Source organism: Crotalus tigris, unplaced genomic scaffold, assembly GCF_016545835.1.
Source record: "Crotalus tigris isolate CLP2741 ecotype Arizona unplaced genomic scaffold, ASM1654583v1 scf7180000018101.4720394464:4744507, whole genome shotgun sequence".
Lineage (NCBI taxonomy): Eukaryota > Metazoa > Chordata > Lepidosauria > Squamata > Viperidae > Crotalus > Crotalus tigris.
This window is the reverse complement of record NW_024096823.1, coordinates 3,977,153-3,990,612: the sequence shown is the minus strand read 5'-3', so window position 1 is coordinate 3,990,612 and position 13,460 is coordinate 3,977,153. Positions and strand designations below refer to the sequence as shown.

The 13,460-nt window shown below is 40.3% G+C and overlaps 1 protein-coding gene across 2 annotated transcripts in view; it reads right to left on the bottom strand.

Annotated features, from left to right (window-relative positions):
• The window catches only part of ELAVL2 (ELAV like RNA binding protein 2), a 193,704-nt gene extending 182,550 nt beyond the window's left edge, over positions 1-11,154 (bottom strand). The window contains exon 1 of one of the 2 annotated variants that reach the window (XM_039347841.1): positions 11,133-11,154. The gene's annotated coding sequence lies outside the window, so the exon portion shown is untranslated. The remainder of the gene's footprint in view (positions 1-11,132) is intronic. The other variant, XM_039347848.1, reaches the window with a different exon arrangement.
• Between the last annotated feature and the right edge of the window lie 2,306 nt (positions 11,155-13,460).

Genomic DNA, 13,460 nt, shown 5'->3' with positions numbered 1-13,460 from the left:
GGTTGTAAAATGGGGCAAAATTCATTTAACAAAATGTCTCACTTAGTAAAAGAAATGTTGGTGCGAACTGTGGACACAAATCGAAAGCTATCCATATATTCAGAAGGAAAAGCCCAAATTGTATCAGTCAGAAAAATACTCCAAAGTTCCTCCAGAGAGATTAATTTTGATACTCCCCATGTAAAATTTGAAGTCTTCTTTTTTAAAATTTCTGAAAATACCGTATAAGAAAAAGAAAAAGAAAAACCATTATGCCTGGGTCTCCAAGTCTTTCTTTAAAAGCATTTAGCTGCTGGTTGATATTACCAGATTGTAACCTTGGCAGCTATTTGTATTTTATTTTATTTTTTTATTTTGTGCTATAACTGTTTTAATTGTTTTTTATGATTGTGCGCAGCCCGGGGTTGTTGGTTTGAGATGGGCAGCTCTACAAATTGAACAAATAAATAACTATAATTAAGGTCACATTTGGAAGGACACTGCAGGTTCCCTGTTGTTCATCCTTCCCCCCCCCCCTCTTTTGCTGGTCTCCCCAGCCATCTGCTTCCTACTTGCCTGCCCTAAACAAGACAATGGACTCTAGCATACACAACTCCATCCATGGTCGTTCAGGGCTTTGTAAAATTTAATTGGCTGCTTGCTTAGAAACAAAGAAAGGGGGGGGAGGAACAACATTAATGGCTGGAATGAGAAGTGAGGGTAGACAGCAAGATCAAGCTTACTCTAGAAAAATATCTTCAAGTAGACCAAAGCAACACTGGTATCTAAACAACGTTCCTAGCACTGATGCCTCCGCCTTGTGTTTAATATGCCTTAAAGATACAGTGGCATTCTTAGAATGCACCTACTGGGAAGTTAAGAGTGGAGCCTATTTTTAGAAGGTAATGCTTGACTTGCTAACAAATGGCAGTCGAAAATAGATTCCCTCCACCCCTCCCTCCTTTCAAATTAGCCTTGCACTCTCTTCCTGGCAGTTCCTGCTTCAGAAGATCCTGCTTTGCAGATGGGCCTCTTCTGCATGATGGGGACCCTGAGCAAAGGCCAAAAGCAATCAGCTTCCTGTAACAGTGTAACTTTAAGTCTTATGCAGAAGGCAGCATTGAAAGAGCTTTGAGAACTGGAAGGTGGAGCAGGAAAAAACAAAACAAACAAGCATGTTGGCTGCAATGTTTCTTTTCACTGCACAGATGTGAAAGACATGGGGACATCCTTTGCAGGTAAATCTTCAGCTTAACAACCATTTGTTTAGTGACTTTTCAAATGCACTGAAAAGTGACTTTACAACCAGGTCTCATGCATATGACCCTCACAGCGTCCCTATTACTCATGCGATCAAAATTTGGGCATCTGGTAATCAGTATGTACTTAGGACAGTTGCAGCATCCAGGAGGGAAGCTGGATTCCCTTAACGACGGCATAATTCCCTTTACAACTGTAGTAATTTATTTAGCAACTGTGGCAGAAAAGGTCGTAAAATTGGGCACAACTCAATTAACCACGCCCTGGCTTAGCAAGAGAAATTCCTGTCCCAATTGTGGTTGTAAATTGAGACTACCTGTCCTCTCTCCTTTGGACCAATGTAACATTTATGCGGAGCACTTTTCTTGATAGACAAGTTCATAATGTGTTCAACAAGGATGACCTCGAGGAGGCAGATAGCATCTGGAATTTTAAAATGTTTGTTCATTGAAGGAGCATTAATCAAATCACCCTCCTCCTCCTCCTCCTCCTCCTCCTCATCCTCATCATCATCATCATCCCACTTTCTAAACAGAACTTTCTGGGACATTCACATAATAATAATAATAGAATAGAATAGAATTGAAGGGATCTTGGAGGTCTTCTAGTCCAGCCCCCTGCTTCACCAAGATACCATCTCAGACAAGTGACTGTCTAGCCTCTTTTTAAAAATCTCCAGTGATGGAGCACCCACAATTTCTGGAGGCAAGCTGTTCCACTGGTTAATTGTCCTCACTGTCAGGAAGTTTCTCCTTAATTCCAGGTTGCTTCTCTCTTTGATCAGTTTCCAACCATTGTTTCTTGTCCTACCCTCTGGTGCTTTGGAGAATAATGTGGCAGCCCCTCAAACACTGGAATATTGCTATCATCACCCATTTCCTCTTTTCTTTTGACTAGCCAGACCCAAGTCCTGCAGCTGTTCTTCGTATGTTTTAGTCTCCAGGGCTTTGATCATCTTAGTTGCTCTTCTCTAAATTTTTGATTATCCAGTAATTCAGAGGTACTTTTGTTCTTTTCATTTTCCTAGAGCAGGGGTAGGCAACCCAAAACACTCAAAGAGCCACTTGGACCCGTTTCCCACCAAAAACAAAACACCGGGAGCCGCAAAATCCTTTTGATATCTAAAATGAAGATAACACTGCATATATCCTTTTTTACCTTTATTATAGGTGTGTGTGTGTTTGTGTGTGTGTATATATGTGTGTGTGTGTGTATGTATACACACACACACACATATATATACACGTACATACACATACACATACAGGTAAAAAAAGGATATATGCAGTGTTATCTTCATTTTAGATGTCAAAAGGGTCTCTCTCTCTCTCTCTCTCTCTCTATCTGTCTCTCTCTCTCCCTCCCTCTCTATCTGCCCTTGGTCTGCCTGCCACTCCTCTTCCCCCACTCTCTTTCTTTCTCTCTCTCTCTTTTCTCTCTCTCTCTCTCTCTCCCTCCCTCCCTCTCTCTCTCTCTCTTTCTCTCTCTCTCTCCTATCTGCTGCTCACCTGGCAAGCTTCAAGCTGTTGTCCAACAAGCTCAGGGTAAGCAACCTCGTCTCTTTTATGACTCATGGACTTCAACTCCCAGAATTCCTGAGTCAGCCTAGCTGGGCTAGCTAGCTCTCTCCTGCCCTTCCTGCTTCCTGCTTCCTGCAGAGACGCAGCAAAGGGAGGAGCTCCGTCCAGAAAGCTTTTCAGCTCCTCGGAGAACACTGTGAGTGCAATCTTTTACACACACAGAGAGAGAGAGAGAGAAAGAGAGAGAGAGAAGGAAGCAGGGAAGCGCAATTGCCTCTCTCTGTCTCTGTCTCTCTCTGCAAAGGCAGAGGAGGCTGGGAGCCACCGGGGAAGGCTCAAAGAGCCGCATGCGGCTCCGGAGCCGCAGGTTGCCGACCTGTGTCCTAGAGAATGTTGACATTCCCTGTGACCAAGGAAGAAGTAAGCTTGAGGTTCAGCCATTGTTTAAAGGCACAGTTGCACAGATACACACATTCAGAAGTCTCACTGATGCCTACAGTAGGAGCCTGATGGTCCTTATCTATGGGTGCCTTTGTTTGACCTTGTTCTCAGCAGCATGAAAGAATGGGTCAATTTAGGCACAAACACTGGGATGGATAGGGGACACTCTTTTCTGCAAACCCCTTCAGTTATCACTTGGATGAACAGTGCTTGGAAATCATTATCCGAGGCTTTATCCAATGACATAATTGTGTGTCTCCTAACAATCCCTTTGACCTTCCACTCTGGGTACTCATACGTTGAATGACCATTGTCATAGGCTGGAATAGTCCATTTTTAAATGACTCGTTAAAACTCTGGTGGGAAAGAAGAGGCATGGTTTTTTTTTTTTTTTGCTGGTACGTGTGAAAGATGGTCATAAGTCACTTTTTTGGTGCCGTTGTAATTTTGAAGGATCACTAAACAAACTGTTGTAAGTCGAGGACCACTTGTACTGCCCTATTTGTGGGCATCTGCCTAGGCCAGGGGTAGGCAACCTTGGCTCTTTTATGACTCGTGGACTTCAACTCCCAGAATTCCTGAGCCAGCATGGCTCAGCTTGGAAACTCTCCATTTCTCCTCAGCATGGCTGGCTCAGGAATTCTGGGAGTTGAAGTTCACGAATCATAAAAGAGCCAAGGTTGCCTACCCCTGGCCTAGGGGGAAAAAAAATCACATTCACCTGATCAACAATACGAAAGGCAGCATCTTCACAATTAGTTCATTTCCAACTTTGAAAAGTGCCGCCGTAAATCATTTATACTTCTTACATTTGGATGGTACATTCTGAGAGGCTGGAGAACTTCAAAGGAGGAGGAGGAGGAGGAGGAAGAGAGTAGTAGTGGTGGTGATGCTGGTGATCCCTGCTTAGAGGGATTGAAATTTGACCAGAAGAGCACCGCTAAAGGAGGGGACAGTCCATCATCCCTCATAATATTCTCAACCTGTATCATACATGCACCCCAGGGCATTAGCCCTGAAATAGGATAAAGAAATTAAGGTATGAGATAGACATCTGTATGTATTTTCTCCACTCTGGGGATAAGAAGACTTCATGGGATGAAAAATGGCCTGAGCCAGAGAAAGTAAACAGTGGACCCCCAACCATCGCTGCTCTCATGAAAACTAGAATGCTACATTTTAAATGGTTGATTTTCAAGACCAAGCATCCCATCATTGACCTCTCACACTGTGTAATTTGTCCCCAAGATGTGTACATACATAATGCACGGTGATGGCCCTAATCTATGGTTTCCTTTCACCATGATTTGTTAAACCACCTCTAGTTCTCAGCCTCTACTTCGCACAGAGCGCTTACTCACAAACCAGGATGTATAAACCGCCAAACGTGGCTTCACCATCATGAGTTAATCCACTAACAATGAAATCAACAGGATGAAGTTTTGGGGTAGAGTCAGTCCCGTATTCCTATCCTGAAGGTTAAGAACAAAGGAACATAGGGTATTGGATTTCACCATCACTTGTAGCCAGTCACTTACTCTCGGTGTTGATATACATTCCCAAAATCTGTGTTTCTCTTGCTCTATCTCAAAACCTCAATAATAATAATTCAAGAAGTTTGCTTAACAATTTGTTTCTCACAGATTATTTACTTTACACCACATTTGCTCCTATTTTGCTCCTATTTTATCAAGGCACATAAGAAATTAGGGGGAATAAGAGGTCTCTCTCTCTCTCTCTCTCTCTTTCTCCTCCCTCCCTCCCTCCCTCCCTCCCTCCCTCCCTCCCTCCCTCCTCCCTCTGTCTCTCTTCCCCCACCTTCTCCTTTTCTATATAGATGTGGAAGAAGTCATTTTCAGTATGAGAACACCCTAGTCACATCTTTCTCTGCCCAGAGTCTCCCAGATGTGTTAATGACAATATTCATTATTCCCAGTCAATGCAGAATAGCTACACAAATTGAGGATGATTGCGGGAGGGGAAGCAATGCAATATAAAAAAACAGGTTGGCAAAGACTATTCTAAGTCATCACAAAACTTGGGCTCACACAACACACTAAGCTGGAAGTTATAGTGCATGCTTGACTTTCAGAAAACATGCCAGGAGCCTGCTTTCCCAAGGGAGTGAGTAGGAACAGAACAATTAAAATGGATTTTATTTACATTTGCTTTTAATGAAAATTAAAGATAGGGAATACAATTAATTTCCAGCCGTATGTGTATCCGATTTTCATTAATGTCCTTAGCAGATCTGGGAATTTCATCCGAGGTTTTCAAAGAACTTGGATTATGAACAGTATATACATAATGTGTATATACACATATATACATATATATACAGTATATACATAATGTCATAATGTGTTCTTAAACGTGTTGTACGAAACTAGCTGTTGTTTGGAAACCATGATTTATGGTTTAGCACAGTGTCTGAACTCAGCTAATTGTCAGTCATTAAAGAAAACACAAGTAAGCAAACCATGGCTTAGTATGATATAGGAATCAGCTTCTTAAATCTATACTTCCTCTCCTGTCTCTCCCCTAATCTAAATAAGCTTTTGTAGTAGATTAGCTATTCGGATAACTGGCTCTCCTGCTCATATGTTATACATGTGGTTTGTACAGGCTGCAGTCAGTGCCATTGGGGTGTTCACTAATAGCTATTTGTCTGCAGAATTTGGTCTAGAGGAAAAGGAATCCTTCAGAATCCTGCAGTATTGTTACCAATAAAATTCTCTGCTGGATTCTCTTGTCAACATTATTTTCCCTGGCAACATTACCTATTGTTCCATTAGATTCGAGCAACAATCCTGGAGCAAATTATGTCTTCTGCTTTTGTTAGTAGATGCGAACAAGAAAGGAAGATATTTCCAGTGGAGTCCTTTGACTGTGGCATTCACACTTATTACCTGGTTAAGAAAGTGGTTTGTAAGTTGAGAAACTACTGTAATACATTTTCCATACTGGGGGGGGGAGGCCTTGTCTGACAGATGGGGATAATTCAATCTACGCAAAGATGAGCTTAAATACAGTTTGTGCAGAAAGTCCTCCACCACAACAGAAAATCTGACTCATTTGTAGCCTTTTCCAGGCCCAGTTTGGTTGAATGACCAGATGCCAAATGAGTTCTTGAAAATAGAAAATCCAAATCCATTTCTGGCATCCCAATAAACTTTGGGTTACTTCCACTGAGGGAAAGTAAATTACTTTTTTTCCCCTTCTCTAAAACGGAATCAACATCATAAAGTTTGCCAGTCATGTTACTAATTAGCAGGCTTTGGCATTTTAGACCTATTTCTGATGCAAGCAACTAAATCTGAACAGAGATTTCTCAAGCACAGCTAATTATATTAGAGTATATGGGGGGGACCCCAGAGTTTCAATTCACTAGGCAAGGATAGGTCTAGATAGAGTTCATGAAATAGGTCCTAAATGCAGCAGAAACTAAGATTCATTTCCAGCATTGTCCGGGCCAATTTTGCTGACAATATGAAATCAATTATTATTGGACATAAAATGGTAAAGCAGCTAGGAGTTTCATCCTTGAGTTTCTGAACAGTAAATTTGCTGGTAGAACTTGTGTATTTTCTATTTTGCTATTGACTCCTGGATTCTGCCTTCTTGCAAATCCATTGAATTGTAGACAAGACAAACTGTTAAAATCTAACGTCTTATGAAGCCAAAATCCCTTTTTGTGTTTGTTCATTCAGCATGAAACAAACCTTTCCTTAAAGTTGTTGTCTTGCCAAAGGACCAAATTTCTCCTCCATTCTCAACTTGTCCTGCCTTAGGTTTGTTTTCTTTTAATCAACCTTCTTCCAACAGAGTGTGCAGTATTTATCAGAAGGTAAACACAATGTTCCTCCCCAGTGCTTTTGAAAAGGAGCACTTGTATAAGGAGCTGAACCTGTTGGATTCCTGCCTTTTACCAGGTTTAAAGATACAGACGTACTGATGGGAAAAGAAGTTCTAATTTTATATCTACCTTGCTTCCTTATTTAACAATAGCTTAGATGTTTAATCAACAGATCAGACAATTCAGGCAATCCTATCAATAAGATAGTAGCTTCAATTAAGACTTTAGGCGACAAATATGGATTTAGCAGAAGTTTAATTTTGGGCTTAGCATAGATTCACTGTAATGCATTATTTGTTGAAATTAAGCTTATGTAGCTATTCTTATAATAGTAACTAAATGTGCGGAAATTAGGGAGTAAAGCTTCCCCCTAGCCTACTTTTGTAAACCAAAGTAATTGTTAAAATGCAGGGTCAGATCGGGACACTTTTTACCAACTGACAGTCCAGGCTTAAAATAATTTTGAAAATTGTGTTTGCTTACAAAGTTACAATCCACAGCCAAAATAGCGTATGGTTTTAGTATAATGGGAAAATCTGAAACTGTAGATGGCATATGCCAGATATTGACCCTTCAAAGCTTTGCATTTTTAATTCAACGATCTCTTCCTTAAAAAGCTGTTTTCAAGAGTGGCTGAGAAAAAACAGACAAGCTATTATTTTATTACAACTTATTTGTTCTGCGAGTTTTTCTTCCCAGTGTACTTCCCCTTCATTTCAACAAGACTGAAGCCAGCTGAGTAGCTGAAGTTCTGCCTGCATGGTGCTCAGTAGCACTAATGATTAGAACGGAGGTGGATGGCAATTAGTGGCATTCCATTAAAAATAATTAGGTTTATTAACAGCAAATTATAGGGACCCCTGACATTTGTAGAAACAACAGTTCAGGATTTTTCCGGTTGTTTTGCTGGTCCTACAAATCAGAGCCAAACAGTAGGTTAAACAGAATTGTCAAATGCTCATTCCACTGCACAAGTGACAGGAAATATTATTTCCACTGCATAAGTAATAATAATAATAATAATAATAATAATAATAATAATAATAATAATAATAATAAATGATTAGATGGGCGCAGAATTTTGGTGAGCCAGTTCCATTGGACACCTGGGAAACTATTTGGGTGAGAAATGTCAAATTTACACAAGCACAGAATTTAAGGGAGAATTTCTATAAAATGTTTTATAGATGGCACCTTGATCCACAAAAAATGTCTTTTATGTACCCTGACCTACAACCTAAATGTTGGAGATGTGGGTGTATGGATGCTACTTATTATCATATTTGGTGGTCGTGTAGAGAGATAAAAGCATTTTGGATTAAGATATGGTGGAATATCCAGAAAATTTTTAAAAGGAGGGTAAAATTTACTCCGCAATTATTTCTGTTGGGTATAGTTATTGATTGTGATACAAAGGAGGTTATATTGATGTTAAATTTGATTACAGCCGCGAGGCTGTTAGTTGGACAATATTGGAAGAAGGAATCTTTGCCTACATTGCAGGAATGGTTTCTTAAAGTGTCTTATTTGGCGGAAATGGCAAAGATTTCGGCTTTCTTAAAGCAACAAACGCAAGAGAAATTTCTTGCTGTTTGGGATAAATGGATAAAATTTATACAGTTTAAAATGGATATTAAAAATATTATATAGCTTTTTCTTAATTTTTATTTTTATATATATACATATATATTTTAAAATATAATTTTTTTGATTGTTTTTTAATTAAGCCTATATTCTGCTCTGGGAAGCTGGGGGGGGGGAGAAGGGGGGGTGTTTGGGGGAGGTTGGGGAAGGGAGGGTTTGTTGTGTAATGTTTAGTTTTTTTCTTTGTATATGTTTTTTGTCTTTGTATTGTTTTGTTTTTTTCTTTTTCTTTTGTAAAACTTATAAAACTTTTAATAATAAATAATAATAATAATAATAAATGTAATCTTCAATTTGATTCAAAGTAAAAACTGGTAAAAACTTAACAGTTCAAGTCTTAACCAAGGACCTAAGACGTAAGGTGGGTTTTTTTGCAAATTATTATTATTAATATTATTATTTTATAAACAATGCAGACTTCTTTAAAAGGCAGCATTGCATCTGGGCAGAATGACATTTATCACCTGCACTAGAAATAAGTCCCACTGAACTCCTGCCTAGGATCATTCTGGAAATTGAAAGAGGAGGATGGAATATATATGCTTGTTGGGGAAAAAAGATTGCCAATAATTATAGTGACTCACCACTATATTTCATGGCTGGTATGTTTGTGTTATATAGCTAGCAACTATAAAGATCTGTTCTCTATATGAAAATAATTAGGAACAGAATGCCAAGACTTAGTGGTACTTTGTGCATGTGTGTATACACACACACACATTTATACACACACATATCAATGCTAATTACTAGCCAACAACAACAAAAAGTCTTGGCCAATCTGCTCACTATTTATCCAATAGTCAGTTATAGCACAAAATCCTGACAACCCCAAAGCTGATAGATACTCATTTGTGGAGTTCTCAGTTTGTTGAATCATTATGTGTAATATAACTATAAAATGTAAAGCAGCTCTTTTAAATTGGAACCCCAATTCTTCAAATACTATGGGAAACTATGTTTCCTAGAAGGAAACCAGGATGTTACCACAACAGTATACCACCCTATCCAGTGCCTTATTCTACAATGGCATCCTCTTGTCACTCTTTTCCCAATCTCCAATATTGCAGAAATTGTATCTAAGAGAAACACCCAGATGTGTTTCCTTACCGTAGAAGACAAGAATCTAGAGTTAGGAGGTAACTCTCACCTCTGTGAAAGTAGGCTAAACCAGCCAGACAATTTATGATTTCCCCACCTGATTTGTTGGACTGCAGTCCCCATCACTCCCATTCAGGAAGTCCTTGTCCATCTAAAGGACAAGGGAGGCTGAATTTGGAGAACTGGAAACTGCTAATCTCTCAATCTCTCTCTCAATATATATATATATATATATATATATATATATATATATATATATAGAGAGAGAGGCGCAGAGCGGCAGAAGAGCAGAGAGAGTAGAGAGAGAGAGAGAGAGAGAGAGAGAGAGAGGAAAGATGTGGTCTATAAGCTTGCTAAATGTCTATGGAGATTCTCAGTCATCCAGGTCATGGTCACGCCAAAGATGCTTTTTCAAAAGGCAATTGGACTCTCTTTTTCCCTGAAGACCAACAGAACAAGCTTCTTTTTTTCCTCTTGAAGGGAAAACAACAACAACAGTTTTGCCTTTTGAAAAAGCACCTTTGGCACAAACTTGCCAATTGAGCAGAAATACAATTAGCTTGTCTGGTTCCTCCAGCAGCGTGTGGAGTGTGTATGGAGTACGGGCAGAAATCAAGATTGTTAAACAATAGCCCTTCTTTCCCATCGTTCCTACGAAGACAGCTGGGGTCAACTGGTTAACCGTTCCTCGCGTAAAGTCGGGTAGCCTATCGGTAATTAAGGGACGGACGAGATAAAGGCAACCCAAAGCCAACGCGAAGTGGAGATGGATCTCCGAAGAAGGCGCAGAGCGGCAAAGGCAGCCTGACGCCGTCCGTAGAATTCGTGGGAAAAAACTTGACTGCGAGCGCCGGAGCGATTAACAGACGGGAAGGTGAAGAGGCGCACGCACGCACGGCGCCAGGCGAGAAGACGCGGCGAGTTTGTTTGAATGGAAGGCGAGTTCCATTGTTCTTGGGCGGCGCTAAGAGATCGGGACCCCCCCACCCCCCCGCTCGCTCTTCTTTGGCACCATTCAGAGCGCGACCCGTTAAGTTGCATCTCGGATTCCCGAAAGTAGCTTCCGGCAATAATAAGAATAGTTACGGAAATCAGCACCACAACACAATCTTACTACAAACCCAATCTTTCCACATAGCTTGAAGTTTGCCCGGGCATCTTAACGCACACTTTTAATGGGGGGGGAGGAGGGGGGAATTGCTTCGAAATACTGTCACCCGCAAAGCCTCTTTCTCTCAACAACTCTCCCTCCCTCCCAAAGTCTCTCCCGCGGTGGGGGGGGGGGGGAGGGACGGAGGGAGGGAACCAGTAATATTAAAAAAGGCACTTACCATTGCAAAGGCATAATGTCTGGCCACAGGCTTTGCATAAAAGGAAGCTTTACGCCTCTTCAGAAGGATTGATGCGGGTTGTGCGCACGTACCATTTAAGGATAAGGAGAGAGAGAGAGAGAGAGAGAGAAAGAGCAGCATTTGAAAGTCAATTCTGTAATCATCTCCAAAACAAAAGGAGCGATGGTTGACCAATCAGAACGGAAAGAGAAGACCACCCCTCTTCTTTCTCCTCCCCCCACCAAAAAAAAAATCTAGTCTGATCGCATTCGAGAGATTGAGCCAAGCTGATTGAACTAATTATCATAGCTTTGAAGATTTTTTTAAAAAATAAGGATCACCTCAACATAACCCCACTATAAAGATGCATTGCACATTCACTTGTTTTGAAAGGAGGTGGGGGTGTCTGGGGTGGGGAGGTGTCTTGACTAAAAGATAGTCCACCTCTTGCTCCACTGACTCTGGTAGGGCTTTCCAGTGATGGATAATTTTCCTTCAATAAAACTGAAGCAGTCAGGCAGAAAGTAGAGCTCGCCGCCCCCCCCCCCCCTTTTCTCTCAATAAATAAAAACACTATTGGCATTCTGACATTGTGCCCTTGGTTGCTATTCTTTCTTTTTTTTAAGCGTCAACACAGCCCCCAGATTGCCATATATAAATAAGAGAAAATCAAGATCGTTTCAGATTCGAATCTGGTTAGCAGTACATACTATTGGGTTTCCTTTGATGTGTATGACATCTCAGGGACCTTGCTTTTCACATGCAGTTTGCCAGCATCCTCAGTTATCTTGGCTGGTTTGGACATGCTTGCAAGTTAATTGAAATTTATGAGCTTGATTGCCACTTGCTTGATAATTGGTAGCTGGGACCAAATCTGAAGTGATTGCATTTCAGGCAACATAGGAAGGTCCCTTTCTATGCTGCTCTACCCCCCAGGCAATACTAGAAATATCTGTGTACAAATCACACATGTTTACATATTTATTTCTTCAATTTCTATCTCACCTTTCCTCCCCAAACTCCAGGCAGCCTATATTTGGGAACTGGCAATCTATGCATTTGCCAGCAAATAAATGCAATGCATGGTCCATTGAATAAAATCCCCATTTTTCTCAAAAATTTCCAGGACTCATATCTGACTGTAAATTGTGCATCCAGGAAGCAATTGCTGATTTCAAAATATGTGGTATACAGCAATCAACTATAAAGAGAATTACAGTTTAGGTTACATCATAAATGCACATTTGTTGCTCAGCTGAATCAAAAGGTAGGTGATCTTCATGTGTGAATGGGTTACTGGAACAAGTAGTTATACAGTAAACCCACTGAGAAACAGGCAAGTAAAATAAATGTCAAGAACCTGATCTAAGACATATTTGAAAAACAGAAGTGATCAATGAAAAGAACTACATGTCTCCAAATATACATTATTTTTTCAATCGCATTATTTCACATTTCACAGTTTTCCCTTCAACTTATAAAAATGGAATACTTGTGGAGACAGTCCACAGTCTATTATAATAGCACAATGGTGAAGAAAAAAAATGATAGTCTCATTTTGGGCAAATTACTTATTTAATCTATTACTGTATTATACTGTATTTAATTCAGAGGTCTCTAATCCAACCTCAGGCTCTGAAGGAAAACATATAATTGTAAGCCTATACTAGGCTTGGTTCAGACAGGAAGTCCTTTTGACATTAGAATTACTGAAATGTTCCTGAGGTTAGCAGAATAAGACCCCACTATCTATCTGAAAGCTTTCAGATATTTGAAGAAAGCTTATCCTATTGGTAATCTGCATTTTTGTACAACTATCTTTAAAATAAAAAGTTAAAGATCATGAACAATAGTTGTATCACCTGGTTCCTATCACACTCTTTGAGTTAGATGATCCTATAACACAATGGTTCTCAACCTGTGGGTCGGGACCCCATTTGGGGTTGAACGACCATTTCACGGGGGTCGCCAAACAACACAGTCTGCCATTTTTTCCCCCTTTTCCTTAGCTGTGCTACTCCCTTTTATTCTATTGGCTTTTGAAAGCCAATAGAATAGACTCTCTTGAATAGAGTCTAATTCTATTGGCTTTCAAAAGCCAATAGGAATTGTCCAGGCTGTCTCTGCCCTGCTGAGCCTGCCAAAAGTCCCATTCTGCAAACAGTGCTGCACCAGTTGAGTAGTCCTCGACTTACGACCGGTTGGGGTCGCGGCATTAAAAAGTTTGAGAACCACTGCTATAACAGAATAACGGAGTTGGAAAGGACCTTGGAGATCTTCTAGTCCAACCTACTGCTTAGTCAGGAGACCCTATACTATTTCAGACAA